At 42.4% G+C, this 19,241-nt stretch overlaps 1 long non-coding RNA gene across 1 annotated transcript in view; it reads left to right on the top strand.

Moving 5' to 3' along the window:
• The first annotated feature begins 3,470 nt into the window (after nucleotides 1–3,470).
• LOC147360646 (uncharacterized) overlaps nucleotides 3,471–19,241 on the top strand; it is a 35,339-nt gene continuing 19,568 nt past the window's right edge. Inside the window, exon 1 of the long non-coding RNA XR_015139308.1 lies at nucleotides 3,471–3,563. This is a non-coding gene — a long non-coding RNA (uncharacterized LOC147360646). The remainder of the gene's footprint in view (nucleotides 3,564–19,241) is intronic.

Raw genomic sequence — 19,241 nt, 5'->3', positions numbered from 1 at the left:
GTGGTATTGGAGAAGACTCTTGAGAGTCCCTTGGACTGCAAGCAGATCAAACCAGTCAATCCTAAAGGAAATCAACCCTGATATTCACTGGAAGGACTGATGCTGAAGCTGAAGCTCCAATACTTGGGCCACCTGATGTGAAGAACTGACTCACCTGATGCTGGGAAAGATTGAAGGCAGGAGGAGAAGGTGGGACGGAGGATGAGGTGATTAGATGGCATCACCGACTCGATGGACATGAGTTTGAGTAAGCTCTGGGAGTTGGTGATGGACAGGGAGGCCTGGTATTCTACAGTCCATGGGGTCGCGAAGAGTTGGACAGGACTGAGTGGCTGAACTGAACATAGAAAGAAGAAACGTCGGTCAGTTGTGTCTGACTCTTTGCGATCTCTTGCACTATACAGTCCATGGAATTCTCCAGGCCAGAATACTTGAGTGGGTAGCCTTTCCCTTCTCCAGGGGATTTTCCCATCCCAGGGATAGAACCCAGGTCTCCCGCATTGCAGGCAGATTCTTTACCAACTGAGCTATCAGGAAACTGAACATATTGTTACATAAAATGCAAATATAAACTGGAAACTAGCATAGCCTCAAATTTTGTTGAAATATATATATATGGCTGCTAGCCCTCACTGAGTTTTTCTCTGTATTTGGGACTGTCCTCGGTGCTATAATGGAGAAGGCAATGGCACCCCACTCCAGTACTCTTGCCTGGAAAATCCCACGGATGGAGGAGCCTGGTAGGCTTCAGTCCATGGAGTCGCTAAGAGTTGGACACGACTGAGCGACTTCACTTTCACTTTTCACTTTTATTCATTGGAGAAGGAAATGGCAACCCACTCCAGTATTCTTGCCTGGAGAATCCCAGGGATGGGGGAGCCTGGTGGGCTGCCATCTATGGGGTCTCACAGAGTCGGACACGACTGAAGAGACTTAGCAGAAGCAGCAGTAGGTGCTATAAATAAATACTAATTTATTCCAATACATCTATAGGTTTTTTCATTATTATCTCCATTTTCCATAGAAACTGAGGCTCAGAGAGGTTAGGTTACTTTCTCAAAGCCATAGCACTAAGAAGTGATGGAGCTTGATTTCAAACTGAGGTATATCTGATTCCAAAGCTGGTGGTACTTATATGTACTCATGTTAGTTTCTACATACATAAAGGAAACATTTGGATAAATAATACTCTACATGCCAAAAAGAATTCTCTCTAGGTGATTCTTTCAACATTTCTGTATTATTTGAACTTTTTATGCATTTAATCTTTGGTATTAGTTTTTAAGTACTTTTTTGTAGATATAAAAAGAAATAAAATTCAGTTTACTAGAATGTGCAATAATGTAGACTGCACTTCCTTGCTCACTTGCTTAGTGAATATTGATTAAGCTCCTACTGTCTGCTGGATTAGGGACTGAGATGAATGAAACCCAGTTCCTGTCATGGAGGAACATAGGATCTCGGGAGGACCAGAAAGAAGCACTGGGTCCTCAGTCTTCCGGCTGTATTGCACTGAGACTTTCCTGGAGACTTTCGTTGGCCAGAGAGCAATGAGGTTGCAGCGTTGGTATCAACATTCAAAGTGTTGCCTCTTTCAACTTATGGTACCAGGTACTGTGCGGAGACCTGAACATAATACACTTTCAGGATCTTGTTATGAATAAGGCACACTTTCTGCTGGCAAAATCTGGTATTGTGAGGAAAACTGCTATTTTTCTAAATAGTTACAGTTCCCCACTGGTGAAAATAATGATAATAACTAACACTTAAGAAGTACTCACTAGACACTGGTTCATATACATTTTTAGGTGGTTTTTTTTTTTATTTTTTTTTATTTTTAAACTTTACAATATTGTATTAGTTTTGCCAAATATCGAAATGAATCCGCCACAGGTATACATTTGTTCCCCATCCTAAACCCTCTTCCCTCCTCCCTCCCCATACCATCCCTCTGGATTGTCCCAGTGCACCAGCCCCAAGCACCCAGTATCGTGCATCGAACCTGGACTGGCAACTCGTTTCATACATGATATTATACATGTTTCAATGCCATTCTCCCAAATTTTCCCACCCTCTCCCTCTCCGACAGAGTCCATAAGACTGTTCTATACATCAGTGTCTCTTTTGCTGTCTCGTACACAGGGTTATTGTTACCATCTTTCTAAATTCCATATATATGCGTTGGTATACTGTATTGGTGTTTTTCTTTCTGGCTTACTTCACTCTGTATAATAGGCTCCAGTTTCATCCACCTCATTAGAACTGATTCAAATGTATTCTTTTTAGTGACTGAGTAATACTCCATTGTGTATATGTACCGTAGCTTTCTTATCCATTCATCTGCTGATGGACATCTAGGTTGCTTCCATGTCCTGGCTATTATAAACAGTGCTGTGATGAACATTGGGGTACACGTGTCTCTTTCCCTTCTGGTTTCCTCAGTGTGTATGCCCAGCAGTGGGATTGCTGAATCATAAGGCAGTTCTATTTCCAGTTTTTTAAGGAATCTCCACACTGTTCTCCATAATGGCTGTACTAGTTTGCATTCCCACCAACAGTGTAAGAGGGTTCCCTTTTCTCCACACCCTCTCCAGCATTTATTGCTTGTAGACTTTTGGATCGCAGCCATTCTGACTGGCGTGAAATGGTACCTCATAGTGGTTTTGATTTGCATTTCTCTGATAATGAGTGATGTTGAGCATCTTTTCATGTCTTTGTTAGCCATCTGTATGTCTTCTTTGGAGAAATGTCTATTTAGTTCTTTGGCCCATTTTTTGATTGGGTCATTTATTTTTCTGGAGTTGAGCTGTAGGAGTTGCTTGTATATTTTTGAGGTTAGTTGTTTGTCAGTTGCTTCATTTGCTATTATTTTCTCCCATTCTGAAGGCTGCCTTTTCACCTTGCTAATAGTTTCCTTTGATGTGCAGAAGCTTTTAAGTTTAATTAGGTCCCATTTGTTTATTTTTGCTTTTATTTCCAATATTCTGGGAGGTGGGTCATAGAGGATCCTGCTGTGATGTATGTCGGAGAGTGTTTTGCCTATGTTCTCCTCTAGGAGTTTTATAGTTTCTGGTCTTACATTGAGATCTTTAATCCATTTTGAGTTTATTTTTGTGTATGGTGTTAGAAAGTGTTCTAGTTTCATTCTTTTACAAGTGGTTGACCAGATTTCCCAGCACCACTTGTTAAATTGAAGTATAGTTGATTTACAATGTTGTGCTAATTTCTGTTGCATAGCACAGTGACTCAGTTATATATGCGTTCTTTTTTGTAGTCTTTTTCATTATGGTTTGTCCCAGGACACTGAATATAGTTCTCTGTAGGACCTGTAGTTCCCAGTAGGACCTTGTTGTCCATCCATTTTATGTGTAATAACTTGCACCTATGCTCCATACTCCCCATACATTTCTTACATATACTAATTTGCTGAATTCTTAACCCTCTGAGATACTGTCTTTATCTCTATTTTACAGATGAGGAAACTGAGGCAGAAGAGTTTAGGCAACTTACCCAAGATCACACAACTAAGAAATTCCACTGAAGACTAGGAAATTCCAATCCAGGTAAGTGCTTAGAAGAGCACAACTAAAGAACCCAATGTGTGGGAGAACAATCATGATTAAAAAATTGTATTATCAGCCCTAATAGTACCTGTCACAACCACACAGAGCTTTGTGAGTTTTAAGTGCTTCTGAATACATGTCTCCATGATAGGTGATCCCCAATATAAAATGATCCTCCCATTTTTCACAATGAGAAGTTTGCAAAAAAGAAAATATTTGGAGGCCCATCTTGAATGTATAAATTCTTAAGACATCGATGAAATTATCAAATGTCTATGTATAATATGTATTATTTTAGGTATGTACATGTTTTAAATATTGTTAATATACTTAAATGTTATTTACATAGATTATATATTAATTTAGAAATACTGTTTTTTCCCCCAATCTGACACTTTACAAAACATCTTTATTGCATCTCATCCTGTGCATCTTTGACCTCATATCTTTATTACCCCTGGAATAGGAAATAGCAACCCACTCCAGTATTCTTACCTGGAAAATTTCATGGGCAGATGGTTTCTGAATCACCCAACTCACTTTCTAGATGACATACATTTCACTCCTATATAATTTGTTTGTTATCCAGAACTTTCTGAGCTTTATATGATGTTGTCACTGAGATATTTTATACTTAAAGTCCCAGTTCACTTAATCTTAGCACAGTATTTTTTTGTGTGTGTCCTATTGGTTGATATTTGTGATCACAACATCCTTTTTAAAGTCCTCTTTATGAGGCTTGCATCTTTGCTAAGTCGCTTCAGTCGTGTCCGACTCTGTGTGACCCCATAGACGGCAGCCCACTAGGGTTACCCCCATCCCTGGGATTCTCCAGGCAAGAACACTGGAGTGGGTTGCCATTTCCTTCTCCAATGCATGAAAGTGAAAAGTGAAAGTGAAGTCGCTCAGTTGTGTCCAACTCTTAGTGACCCCATGGATTGTGGCCCACCAGGCTCCTCCGTCCATGGGACTTTTCAGGCAAGAGTACCAGAGTTGGTTGCCATTGCCTTCTCTAGTATAATGACTACATCTGTGTCAAAAACTCTTTTTAAACCCCTTCGTCAGGTGACTTCTGTAAATTGGTCTTTTGCAAACAATACTTTGTTGTTTAAAGTAATTGAAGAGGGACTTCCTTGATGGTCCAATGGCTAAGACTCTCTGGTCAGGGAAATAGATCCCACCTGCCACAGCTAAGAGTTCGCATGCTGCAGCTAAAGATTCTGCGTGCCACAACTAAGACCTGGTGAAGCTGAACAAACAAATACATAGAAAATAACTTAAAAAATATAGTAGTTGAGATAGTCTGCTGCTGCTGTTGCTGTTGCTGCTGCTAAGTCGCTTCAGTCGTGTCCGACTCTGTGAGACCCCATAGACGGCCTCCTACCAGGCTCCTCTGTCCCTGGGATTCTCCAGGCAAGAACACTGGAGTGGGTTGCCATTTCCTTCTCCAATGCATGAAAGTGAAAAGTGAAAGTGAAGTTGCTCAGTCGTGTCCGACTCTTAGCGACCTCATGGACTGCAGCCTACCAGGCTCCTCCGTCCATGGGATTTTCCAGGCAAGAGTACTGGAGTGGGGTGCCATTGCCTTCTCCGTGAGATAGTCTAGGTAATACGAAAGACTGTGAGGCTTTGTAAAAAATGAAATACAAAGCAATTCCCACTTTCCTCTGAGGGATAATTTATGGTGAAAACCACTTGCCTTATATCCAGGTGTAGACCACACATTAACCTTATCTATTAAACTTGGCAAACTTGCCTGTACAAATCTGTATAGTGGGCCCTGTCCTCACTTAACACATGAGTAATCTGAGACTCAGAGGTGAGGTGACTTGCCCGAGGGACCTCACAAATGGCAGAGCTGAAACACAACTCAAACCAGAGTCTGTCTGATCCTCTCACTCACCCTCTCCCATTAAAGCCACCGGAGAAGAAAAAAAAATAAAGCCACCGGGAGAGTTTCTAAACCAACTTCCTAATTTAGATGGCTGGCCCTGGTAAGAATGTGGGGCTGTGTTGACAGAATACTAACACTGATTTATTTATTGTTCTCTTATTGCCTTATGTTTATATAGCTGTGTGCAGTATTTCATAAAGAGAATGGCAAAGCAATTTGCAAATATAAAACCCAGATGCTTAATTTTAATTTCTGGGTTTCTGTTTCAAATTTAGTGCAAGCAGGTTGTTTATACTGTAAGTAAATGCCCTAGTGTCTATAAAGATCCCTGGAAGCTGCTCTTAGGTCCCGAAATGGTTTATTTGCTTACATTTGTTTTGTTGTTGTAAAATAATCACTTCAGGTATGAAGTGGGAAGAGTCAATGGTGCCTGGTTTGGGGGTGCAAGTTCCCCTACAAGGCTGTGCTGGAGCTGTTTCCTCAAGGCTCATGAGAGCTGTTCATGCACATCTCTCCCAAGCTCTGCACAGTGACGTCAGGGTGGCAGCTGGAAATCAGCCAGGGGGAATATTTACAAAGGAAGTCCTTCCATTCCCCCTCTGCCCCTTCCCCAAATGATTTAAGCTCCCTGTACATTGTGAATAGTAAGAGTACTTTCTTTCCAGGTTTTCTGAAGATTTAGTGAAATAAAACATGGCAGTGCTTCTATGTTTATTTATTTAGATAAATAATGCATATGCAGGGTTGAAATAATCAAACAAAAAGGCTACAGTGAAAAGTAAGTTTCCTTCCCAACCTGGACTTCCATTCCAATTCCTATCCTAAGAGGCAGACTGTTTCTTGAAATCCTTTCAGAAATGTACTCTGCATTTATAAGCATATAGTGAAAAAGGAAAGTGAAGTCGCTCAGTTGTGTTCAATTCTTTGCAATCCCATGGACTGTAGCCTACCAGATTCCTCCGTCCATGAAATTTTCCAGTCAAGAGTACAGGAGTGGGTTGCCATTTCCTTCTCCAGGGGATTTTCCCGACCCAGGGATCGAACCCACGTCTCCTGCATTGCAGGCAGATGCTTTACCATCTGAGCCACCAGGGAAGCCCATAAGCATATAGACATGTATACAAATGTAGATCTATAAGCCAGTTTAGAATAATCACAGACAGACAGAGATAAAATATATGTCTCAGTGTGTGTGTGTTCTGCCCCTTGACACACATACTGAGACATATGTTTTATCTCTAACTGTGATTATTCTAAACTGGCTTCTAAGATCTGTTTTTTGTTTGTTTTTTTTTAATTATTTTTTATTTGGGTCTTCATTGCTGCTCCAGCTTTTCTATAGTTTCTTTGAGTAGGGGAGACTACTCTCTAATTGCAGTGCATGGGCTTCTAGTTGCGGTGGCTTCTCTTGCTTCAGCTCACGGGCTCTAGACCACAGGGTCAGTGGTTATGGCACACAGGCTTAGTTGCCACGTGGCTTGTGGGGTCTTCCCAGAGCAGGGATTGAACCCATGTCTCCTGCATTGATAGGCGGATTCTTTATCACTGAGCCACCAGGGAAGCCCTAACGTTATTTTTAAGGGTTGCCATTATTCCATTTTTAGATGCACCATGGGTTATTTAACCAACCTTCTGTGGGTGATATTCAGATTGTTTCTCATCTCTTGCCAGTACAATGAGCATTAAATAACCTGTCTTTTGCACATAAACTTGAGTGTATCTATATGCTCAATTCCTGGAAATGGAACCATTGGGTCAAAGAGTATAGGCGTTTAGAATTCTGGTTTGATTGTCAACTGCCTTTCAAGAGTTGTACCGCTTTTCTCTCCAACCTATGGGATAGATAAGTGCGAATCCCTACAGCCTCGGGACATTGTCCAACTTTTTGATCTGTTTCATCTGGCAACCTGGGCACATAAATGGTCCTCATTATTATTATTGATGGAAAAACTTAGGTGTGGGAGTGGCACTTGGGCACTGGAGTTCCATGAACTCTGCTTTGCAGGCTCTTTGTCATCTCCATTTTTCTTGAATGAAATTTCTCGGGAACATTAAGGATCAAGAGGGTGAGAAGCTCTAGTACTCTGGGAAGTTCTGGTACAGTTTGTTCCCTGTCACTGTAACAGAATCAGCTTTCTGAAATACAGACTTGCTCTTCTTGCTCTTCTCTTGCTCTTCTGTCTAAACTTACCGTGGCTCCACATTTACCAAAGTTCTTGAACCAGCAGTGCCCTTGAACTTGTTGGAAATGTACATTTTCAGACTCCTCTGCAGACCTACTAAATTAGACACTCTGGAAGAGGGGCTAAGCTCCAACAAGTGATGCTGCTGTGAGCTCAAGTTTGAAACCCCTGACTTACAGAATGAAGTGGCCCCTTTCTAACTTGTGACTCAAGCCTACCTTTCCTATTCTGTCCTACAACTTCTAAACACACCTAGTTATTGGCTTCTCAAAACTCCCTCCACTTTCTCACCTCTGTGCTTGGGGCAGGAACCTCTAGTTGTCTCCCAATTTCTTATAGAGCAATAGACGGTTGCATTTTAAAATTGCATTTCCCAGACTCCTTTGTAACTATGCTCTGGCAAATGGGAAGTAAAGTGTACAACTTCCGAATTGTGCCTTCAGAAGGAAGGAGCGTGCCTACCTTCTGCTTGTGCACTCCCACTGGCTGACTTGATGGTTCTGAACCACAAAACAGATGAGGGCCAGGCCTCAGGTGTTGGGGGCATCAGGAGGGATAGGCCTGGGTCCCTGACCCTGTGGGGTCACTATCGGGGCCAGAAGACCACTTAAGCCTAGACTGTGATGGTAGAAAGGGATAGACTTTCATTTTACTTACCCCACTGTTCCCTGAGGTTGGCTTGATCACCATCGACCATCTTCCCTAATACAATGCTTTCTGGTGTGCTGTTCCTCCACCTGCCTGGCAACAGTCTTCTCTTTCCTTTCAAGGACACAATCCACCTCTCTCCTGGATCCTATGAGAGGTGATTTCTCCTCACCAGGAACTCGTTTCACTTCAGAGTCCCTGTTCCCAGCCAGTGTGGAGTCAAGTCATATCCCCACTAGAGCCGGGGCTTCCTGAAATGGGGGCAAGGGTCATCATCTGAAACTATCCCACCATCTGATTGAGTGTCTGGCACAAAGCAGATACCAAAAAGCATTTTTTAGAGGCAGTTTTAAGCCAGCCTGTGCCTTTTCTACGTTCTCTGATAAACTGTGCTTTGGTGAATACCTTGGATGAGACTGAGAACAATTGGCAGCCTAGTGACTAGAAGCTGTTTTCCTCTCCCCAGAGCAGCTGTGGACCAAGTGGACCGAGACGGGCCACTGAGGATGCTGGTGGGGGTGGGGGGGTGACCTAGGGAGTCAGGAGCACGAGGGGAAAGAAAGAAGGCAAGAGAGAAGTGTTTACTGTGTCTCTGCACAGCCCATTTAGCCATGTCCTCATGCTAAGGCTAAGCAGCGTGGAGAGACCTCAAGTTCAAGACTGTGAGAAACTGACACTGCGAGACCTTTCTCAAAAGGCCAATCAGTCATTGTAGACCCAGGTTTCATGCTCCAGAAGCCAACTGATTTCTCAGAGCAATGTTTGTTCCGTGGGGCCAAGCTACACCAGAACATGCTGACCTTTATTCTGACTCAACTGAATGTCTGAAGTAATACACGGTCGACCAGATTGGCGATATCTGTCCCCTGGCCCCTCCTTTCTCCTTCCCCTCCTCTCTTCCCCACCCCCTCCCTACCCCGTCCCCCACGCCCTGCAGGGCTAACAAATCGTTACCATTCCATTGGTTCATCAAATAGTTGTTCAGTGTCAGCCTTGTGCCAGTCACCGTGCAAGGTGCTTGGACATAGAGATGAAGATGTTCTCTGGTCCTCACTCCGTCCAGGAACACATGTGTCACACAAGTGCAGGGGTTTCTCAGCTGTGGTCCCTGAGACCCTTTTAGGGGATCTGTATTATTTTCATAAGAATATTGACTCTGTTTGCCCCTTTTACTCTCAATTTTCCATGTGTGTACAATGGAATTTTCCAGAAGCTGCATGATAAGTGATATCACAGCATATAGAAATGGACATGAGAATCCAGTTGTCTCTGAAGTCAGACTTTTAAGTGGTTTGTCAACTTGTAAAATATGGTCATTCTCAATATTTTTGAAAATAGACTTGTATTTTACAAGAATGTTTGTTATGTATTTATACATTTTAAATTTATGCACATTATTGTTTCAAAGATAAGTCACTAAATAAATACTGTTAAAATGTCCCCCTTTTTAACTTCAAATTTGGTAATATAGCCTAAATATTGCTTCCTGGTGGCTCAGACGGTAAAGAATCTGCCTGCAATGTAGGAGACCTGGGTTGGATCCCTGGGTTGGGAAAATCCCCTGGAGGAGGAAATGGCAACCCATTCCAGTATTCTTGCCTGGAGAATCCCATGGATAGAGAAACCTGGTGGGCTACAGTCCACGGGGTAACACAAAGTCAGACACGATTAAGCACAGCAGAGCAGAGCCTAAATAAACAAAAGACTCTTATGGCTTTTAGTTCTTTTTTTAAACTTTTAATTTTGAGATCATTGTAGGTTCACATGCAATCATGAGAAATAATATGGCGAGGTCTGAGTACCCTTCGTCCAGTTTCCCTGAATGGTAATGTCTTGTATAACTTCAGTACAGTATCACAAATGGGAAACTGGCCCCTGCACCCATCTTTTCCAGATTTCACCCATTTTCCTTGTATTTGTGAGTGTGTTCAGTACTGTGCGGCTCTATCGTGTGTGGGGATTGGTGTGACCACCCCCAGAGTCAAGACACAGAACAGTTCCGTGACAAGGGTGCCTCAGTGCCCTTTTGCAGACACAGCCACCTCCTTCCCTCCCTCCCTAACCCCTATTCTCCCACTCTGTAGTTCTGTCAGTTCAAGAATATTATATAAATGGAATAATTCATTTACATCATGTAACGTTTTGAGGTTGGTCTTCTCAGTATAATTCCTTTGCAACCTATCCATGTTGTTGCAAGTGTTAATAGCGTGTTTCCTGCTACAGCTTAGGACTGTTCCAGGCACAGATGGGCCACCGTTTGTTTAATTGTTCTACATTAGGGTTGTTTCTGATTTCTGGCTATTATGAATAAAGTTGCTTTATTATGAATAAAGTACCTGAATGTTCATAATTCATGTACAGACTTTTGTATGAACTTAAGTTCTCTTCTCTGGGATAAATGCCCCAAAGTACAGTTACTGGGTGGTATGGTAAGCACATGCTTAATTTTGTAACAGATCACAGCAACTTTTCCTGAGTGGCTATACCATTTACATTCCTACCAGAAATTTATGAGTGATCTGATTTCTCTGCATCCTTACCAGCATATAGTGTCATTGGTATTTTTTATTTTAGCCATTCTGATAGTCGTGTAGGGATATTTCATTGTGATATTAATTTGTATTTCCTGATGGTAATAATGTTGAAAATACCTTCACATGTTGTTCCTTCCCTAAGTTGTGTCTGGCTTCTGGCCACCCCATAGATTGCAGCACACCAGGCTTTCCTGTCCCTCACTATATTCCAAAGTTTACTCGAATTCATGTCCATTGAGTCAGTGATGCTATCCAACCATCTCTTTCTCTACCTCCCCCTTCTCCTTTTGCCTTCAATCTTTCTCAGCATTGTTGTAGGAGATGGATGGACCCCTGGGCCAGGCAGCTGATGTTTGTCAAATGGAGCAAAACTGAAGTTTTTGTCTGCAGTCAGACAAGAACAATGCCTGTTTCCTTTCCTCCACTGATAACAGAGGCAATAACTAACGGGGGGAATTTGTTGCAGCAAAACAGAAATGAGTGAACAATCTTTGGCACATACAAGTCAAACAGGCCTAAGAGAGTTAAACAATCTTGGTTATTCTTTAACTGTTACTACAAACAAATACTTGTAGTTGGATTTGTCCTTCACAAAGCTAATTACTCTCTGATTCCATATATATTATACTCTGTCCCTGGCATACTTTCCTCCATACACTCTCTTGTAGCATTCTGCATTTTGGCAAGGTCATGGGCCAATAACTTCAGGGACACAAGAACCAGTTGCTGAGTTGCCTGATGCCAGCTGTGGCCATTCAGAAATTTTGCAGGAGAGAAAATTAAGCAAGACCTTCAAGAGGATATAAAACCTCTTCCTTTTCCTGAGAAAGGAGGGCACAGTTCTTGAGGTGTTATCCTGCTATGTTTCCCTTTTGCCTGGTAAAAATAATAAACCTATTCTTTTCTATTTCCTCCAAACTCTGTCTCCATATTTCAATTTGGCATTGGTGGACAGGGAGCCAAGATTTTGGCAACAGCATCAGGGTCTTTTCCAGTGAGGCTGCTCTTCGCATCAGGTGGCCAAAGTATTGGAGCTTCAGCTTTAGCATCACTGCTTCCAATGAATACTCAGGGTTAATTTCCTTTAGGATTGACTGATTTGATCTCCTTGCTGTCCAAAGGACTCTCAAGAGTCTTCTCCAGCACCACAGTTTGGAAACATCATTTCTTTAGTGCTCAGCCTTTACATTCAGTTCTTACATTCATATGTGACTATTGGAAAAATCATAGCTTTGACTATAGGGACCTTTGTCAGCAAAGTGATGTCTCTGCGTTTTAATATTCTGTCTAGGTTGGTCATTGCTTTTCTTCCAAGGAGCAAGCGTTATTGTTCATGCCTGCAATCCCTGTCTGCAGTGATTTTGGAGCCCAAGAAAATAAAATGTCAGTGCTTCCACTTTTTCCCCTTCTATTTGCCATGAAATGATGGGACTGGATGCCATGATCTTAGATTTTTGAATGTTGAGTTTTAAGCCAGCTTTTTCTCTCCTCTTTCACCTTCATCAAGAGGCTCTAGTTACTCTTCACTTTCTGCCATTAGAGTGGTATCATCTGAATATCTGAGGTTGTTGATATTTCTCCTGGCAATCTTGATTCCAGTTTGTGATTCATCCAGTCCAGCATTTCACATGATATATTCTGCATATAAGTTAAATAATTAGGATGACACTATATACCCTTCCTGTGCTTCTTTCTCAATTTTGAACTAGTCTGTTGTTCCATATCCAGTTCTAACTGTTGCTTCTTGTCCTGCATACAGGTTTCTCAGGACACAGGTAAGGTGCTCTGGTACTGTCTTGGGTGGCCCTGCACGGCATGGCTCATAGCTTCATTGGGTTATGCAAGCCCCTTTGCCACAACAAGGCTATGATCCAGGAAGGAGTTTATTTGCCAACTGTATATCCTTTTCATTGCTATATCTGTTCATGTCTTTTGCTCATTTTCTAATTGGTTGGATTATTTGTTTTCACTCTTGAGTTTTGAGAGTCCTTTATATATTCTAGATACCAGACCTTTTCAGTTATGTGATCAGCAAATATTTTCTCCTAGTGTTTTTATCCCCTTCACAGTCTCTTTCTCAGAACAAAAAGTTTTAATTTTGAATGATCCAATTTATCTTTTTTTTTTTTCTTAATGAATCATGCTTTTGGTGTTAAATCTAAGAACTCTTTACTCAGCCCTAGGTCCTCAAGATTTTTTTTTTTTTCCTCTAAAAGTTTTGTAGTGTAACATTTTACATCCAATCTTTCATACATTTTGAGTTAATTTTTGCATAAGTTGTGGGGTTTAGGTGAAGCTTCATTTGCTATGAATGTCAATAATTCATAAGGGATCCTGGGACCAAAGATTTGAGAACTTCTACAATAAGGTATATAAGATACTCTGAAACACGTAAGTGCAAAGAGCTATGGGAAGGTTAACTTTGAGCAAGGTAGTATTGGAAGACTTCCCCAAAGAGGTGACATTTGAGTTCTACTTTGAAGGATGGATAGGGTTATTGGTTTTCTCTGTCTCCCATATCCAGAGATATTCTCAGTGTTGGGGTTAATTTTAAAAGAGGGAGATGTGGAAAATAAAGAGAAGGACCTAAGAAATCAGGCAGATCTTGGTTGAAATCCTTCTTAAGAAGCTAAGTTACCTTCCTTAAGCCTCAGTTTTCTTATCTGCAAAGTGGGGGAATAATTCTTTTCAAGGAAGCTGAAGATTACATAAATATGTAAATGGGCAAGCATGGTGCCTGACACATGGTTGCCAGTCTATGAATTACCTACTACCCCACTTTCATGATTTCCTTTACCTTTTCTCCATGTGATGGAGTTATATCCTCCCTTTGATGTTCAACCTATGCTTAATTTCATTCTTTCCCCCCATATTGCTCTAGATGAGTGATTCTCACAATTTAACTATTTATCAGCAGTCACAAAGCTAACACTCAATATTTAGTTGTGGAGAGGCTTTTAAAACACAGACTGTAGAATTTCTGATTTAGTAGGTCTATGGTAGAACCAGAGAATTTGCATTTCAACAAATTTCTAGGTGATGCTGATGTAGCTGGTCTGAAGACCACACTTTGAGAACCACAGCTTTAGATATTCCCTGTAATTATCTCAATAAATTGTATAGAAGGAATAAAAGTATCCACATTCTACACGTAAGTAGATGGTCAAGGAAATGGCTTGTTGTTTTTGTTTTTCAAAATTCATAGAAAACCGAACAGGGAGACTTCTGGTTTTAAGATGGCTGAGTTTTGTTTTGTTTTTAATTTTGGCAAAAGACCAAATAACGTTAAATTTAGCATCTTCACCATTCTTCAGTGTGCAGTTCAGTATTGTTAAGCATATTTAAGAGTAGCTGAGTCTTATGTCTATGCTGTTCTCTCTTTATAAAATATAAAAGCCATTCCAGACCACAGGGAGAACGTGCAAGCACCCTCTCTATCTTTGATGAAACCAGGAGACAGCTCCAACCCTGAGACAGCAAATGGAGACAGTAAGTTGGCTGGGGAGTGGCAAACGATTTGGCAAAATGGAGGAGAGTCAACCGTCCTACCTAAGGAGGGGCATGTATCCAGGAACAGCTCATTCACCCCGGAACCCCGGAGGGCTCAGGCGCTGGGAGAACCAGGTAGTGGAGGAAGTGAAGACGAGGCAGAGGATTGACCCCAAGCCTCTGTGGCATTTTGACCCATTGCAGTCAGGCACTCACCCCTCAGAGGATACCCGGGATCGAATATCTACAGAAACTGCACCTGCGAGGGCCCAGATTTAGTGGCCACAGTATAGGGAAAAGGTGAGGGTGTGGTAGAGGCTGGACTGCGACTTAGGGATTAACTGGAAATCTGCACCCTGAATGATGACACACTGAGTTCATTCCCAGACAAGCTCCAGAATATTTACTCCTAAGCTTATTCTGCAACATGCCCTGCCCACCCCCACCCCCACCCCCTTGCCACAAGGAGGGCATTTGAGCTTCCCTATATGAAGAAAACCAACAGCCTCAGAGAAAAGACTGGCTATTGTGGTGTTTGGGGCTTCTCAGAAAAATCTGACTTGGCACTTAATTACCCCGCAGTGAAGCACATCAGCTGTCAAGCTGTCTCCATGCTTGCCAAGCTTGCAGTCAGCTTTCACCTGCTTCGCTTTGAAATAAAGATCATTAGTCACTTAAGGTGAGTTTCGAGTCTGAACAAGAGAGACCAAAGAAAATACTGCTGCAGAGGCAATGCTTTGCTGTGACTGCCACCTTGACATTCTCTTGGCCTATTTGGGCATCTGTGAATGAAGAATTGACTTACATAAAGAATTCTTAACTGGAGATCCTTGGACAGTGGATGTCAGTTTCTGTGTGTGTGCGTATGAGCTCAAATCTGAGGTAGCACTCACCAGGTCCCCAGGGGGTCTGAGATGCACTAAGAAGTGATAAGCCACCTATTGACTGGATTTCTGAGCTCTCTCCCAGCACTTATTCCTTGAGTATATTTTGCCCTCTCACACCTCGGGAACTCTGCACACACGGGTACTTTGAATGGAGTACCTTTTCCTTCACAATGGAGTTAATTCCTATTCTTTCTTCTAGACTTATCAGAAATATTGGGTTTTCTAGGAAGTCTTCCTTGACTTTAGCCTCCCTTCTGGGTTGGGTGACCGACCCCTTGGGTTTCCTCAGACCTCTGTACACTGTCCTCATCTCCCTTAAAGAGATGTGTCTGCTGCTTCTGGATGCAAAGGTTGCTCTTCTCTCAAGAGCCTGGCTGGAGAGCTGAGTAATAATATCCTAGCAGCACCCGCCTGCCCAGTCCCAGGGCAAAGCACTTGTTAATTGGGTTGAGAGCTGGACTGGATGGATGCTCAGGAGTAAATCAGCTCCAGCCTTTGTGATACACTTCAAAGTGCAGCAGAAGGCAGAGTGAACTGACTGGAAAAAGGAACAGGGAAAGATAGGACAATTATTAAAACTCTTTTTGCCTCTGTCCTTAGGTTACCTACTAGGCTGGGCTTACTGAGCCTCTTTTGAATACTGTGAACATGAACTTAAACTTGGTGAAGGAAAATCAAGGTCAAGGCAATACCTCCATCCTCTGATTCAGCCCTTCTAGCATCTGTCAGGAGAAGGGTGAGACGTGTCTGAGTTGGTCCAGCCTGAACCCACATGATATGTGGAACAGACATTTTATCGGGGGGTTGCCCTCTATCTGAACTCTTTTGTTCTATTTGGAAAGTTTCTTATGTTATGCGTCTTCATGGAGGGCAGAGACCACTTCATTTCTGTTACAGACTTTTTTATCCCTAACGTTTCTGTTTCATTCTTTCTTAGAATTTCCATCTCTTTTCTTACATTGCCCATCTATTCTTGCAGGTTGTCTACTTTTCCCATTAGAATCCTTAGCATATTAATCAAAGTTATTTTGTGTTCCCAGTCTGGTCGTTCCAACATCCCTGCTCTTTCTGAGTCTGGTTCTGATGTTTTGCCTGTATCATCAAACTGTGTTTTTGCCTTTTAGTATGCCTTGTAGTTTTTTTGGTTGAAAGCCAAGCTGCATAAAAGGAACTCTAGTAAACAGGTTTTTAGTGAAGTGGTGATAAGGTGTAGGGTGAGGGGAAGCATTCCACAGTCTTATGAATGGGTCTCAGTCTTCTAGTGAGCCTGTGTCTCTGGGCCATGAGCTTCATAAGCATGTCTGTTTTTCCCTCCCTTAGATGGGGCAGAATGGGTAGAGAGGACTGGAGTTGGGTATTTTCCTTCCCCCAGGCCAATTAGACTCTGATAAAACCACAATAGGTTCAGTTCAGTTCAGTTCAGTCGCTCAGTCATGTCCAACTCGTTGCGACCCCATGAATTGCAGCACGCCAGGCCTCCCTGTCTATCACCAACTCCTGGAGTTCACTCAGACTCACGTCCATCGAGTCAGTGATGCCATCCAGCCATCTCATCCTCTGTCATCCCCTTCTCCTCTTGCCCCCAATCCCTTTAGATCAGATCATTTGCTCAGTTGTGTCCAACTCTTTGCGACCCCATGAATCGCAGCACGCCAGGCCTCCCTGTCTGTCACCAACTCCCAGAGTTCACTCAGACTCATGTCCATTGAGTCAGTGATGCCATCCAGCCGTCTAATCCTCTGTCGTCCCCTTCTCCTCTTGCCCCTAATCCCTCCCAGCATCAGAGTCTTTTCCAATGAGTCAACTCCTTGCATGAGGTGGCCAAAGTACTGGAGTTTCAGCTTTAGCATCATTCCTTCCAAAGAAATCCCAGGGCTGATCTCCTTCAGAATGGACTGGTTGGATCTCCTTGCAGTCCAAGGGACTCTCAAGAGTCTTCTCCAACACCACAGTTCAAAAGCATCAATTCTTCGGCGCTCAGCCTTCTTCACAGTCCAACTCTCACATCCATACATGACCACTGGAAAAACCATAGCCTTGACTAGACGAACCTTTGTTGGCAAAGTAATGTCTCTGCTTTTCAATATGCTATCTAGGTTGGTCATAGCTTTCCTTCCAAGGAGTAAGTGTCTTTTAATTTCATGGCTGCAGTCACCATCTGCAGTGATTTTGGAGCCCAGAAAAATAAAGTCTGACACTGTTTCCACTGTTTCCCCATCTATTTCCCATGAAGTGATAGGACCAGGTGCCATGATCTTCATTTTCTGACTGTTGAGCTTTAAGCCAACTTTTTCACTCTCCTCTTTCACTTTCATCAAGAGGCTTTTTAGTTCCTCTTCACTTTCTGCCATAAGGGTGGTGTCATCTGCATATCTGAGGTTATTGATATTTCTCCCGGCAATCTTAATTCCAGCTTGTGCTTCTTCCAGCCCAGCGTTTCTCATGACGTACTCTGCATATAAGTTAAATAAGCAGGGTGACAATATACAGCCTTGACGAACTCCTTTTCCAATTTGGGACCAGTCTATTGTTCCATGTCCAGTTCTAACTGTTGCTTCCTGACCTGCATACAAATTTCTCAAGAGGCAGATGAGGTGGTCTGGTATTCCCATCTCTTTCAGAATTTTCCACAGTTTATTGTGATCCACACAGTCAAAGGCTTTGGCATAGTCAATAAAGCAGAAATAGATGCTTTTCTGGAACTCTCTTGCTTTTTCCATGATCCAATCCCTTTAGGCTCTGGTAAAATAGTTTCTCCTGAAGGCAGGTCTTTTTAAGAAGAACAGAATGCTCTAGCATATTTAAAAATACCATATATTTCCTCTTCCCCTGTCAGAGGCGTTAAGGAATTTCTCTCTCACATTCATTGAAGTTCCAGTATTCACTGTGAAAGCTTGGTCAGGCTCCCAGAGGTGAAGTTCACAAAAGTGAGGGATTTCCTGATGACTAGATTCCACTAGAGTTTGTATCTCTCAGTCTCATCCATGCGGAGTCTCCAGCTATCTGTCGATTACAGTTCAGGTTTTCCTACCCAAGGTTTCTGTGGAGGTTTCTGCTCCAGTAAGTCTAACCCTCTGTATCTGCCTGTCTCTTCAATTCTGGGGGCTGAAATTTTCCCTGTGGCCTCATTTCTCGTACAGACCTAAGAAGACATGTTGATTTTTTGGCTTTTTACTTTCTGTTAGGACAGTGACAACTTCTGAGTTACTTGTGTGCTAGACTGGAAACGAAATCAGTGATTTTTTTTTTTTTACATTGTTTTCATTGTGGTAAAAAACACGTAGCATAAAACTTATCATTTGAACTATTCTCAAGTGACCCATTCAGAGGCGTTCAGTACAGTCACAGTGTTGTGCAACCGTCACCACCATTCATCCTCAGAACTTTCTCATCATCCCAAACTGAAACCCTGTTTTCATTAAGCAATGACTCCCTGTTATATAAAGTGCTGGCTTTTATATTAGTCTTGATGCTATTGTTGTCATTATGTAGTGTTGTTGTTCAGTTGCTCAGTCGTGTCTGAGCGTGACCTTTGTGACCCCATGGACTGCAGCATGCCAGGCCTCCCTGTCCATCACCATCTCCTGGAGCTTGCTCAAACTCATGTCCTTCGAGTCGATGATGCCATCCAACCATCTGGTCCTCTGTCATCCCCCTCCCCTCCTGCCTTCAATCTTTCCTAGCATCAGGGTCTTTTCCAATGAGTCAGCTCTTTGCATCAGGTGGCCAAAGTATTGGAGCTTCAGCTTTAGCATCAGTGCTTCTGAGAATATTTAGGGTTGATTTCCTTTTGGATTGACTGGTTTGATCTGCTTGCAGTCCAAGGGACTCTCAAGAGTCTTCTCTAATACCACACTTTAAGCATCAATTTTTCAGCACTCAGCCTTTTTTATAGTCCAGCTCTCACATCCATACATGACTACTGGAAAATCCATAGCTTTGACTATATGGACCTTTGTCAGCAATGTCTTTGCTTTGTAATATGCTGTCTAGGTTTGTCATAGCTTTTCTTCCAAGGAGCGAGTATCTTCTAATTTCATGGC

This window comes from Bos grunniens, chromosome 13 (genome assembly GCF_055505025.1).
Source record: "Bos grunniens cultivar Pamir isolate PY7600 chromosome 13, Bosgru_T2T1.0, whole genome shotgun sequence".
Taxonomy (NCBI): domain Eukaryota; kingdom Metazoa; phylum Chordata; class Mammalia; order Artiodactyla; family Bovidae; genus Bos; species Bos grunniens.
The sequence above is the reverse complement of the archived record's forward strand: the minus strand, read 5'-3'. Positions and strand labels throughout refer to the sequence as shown.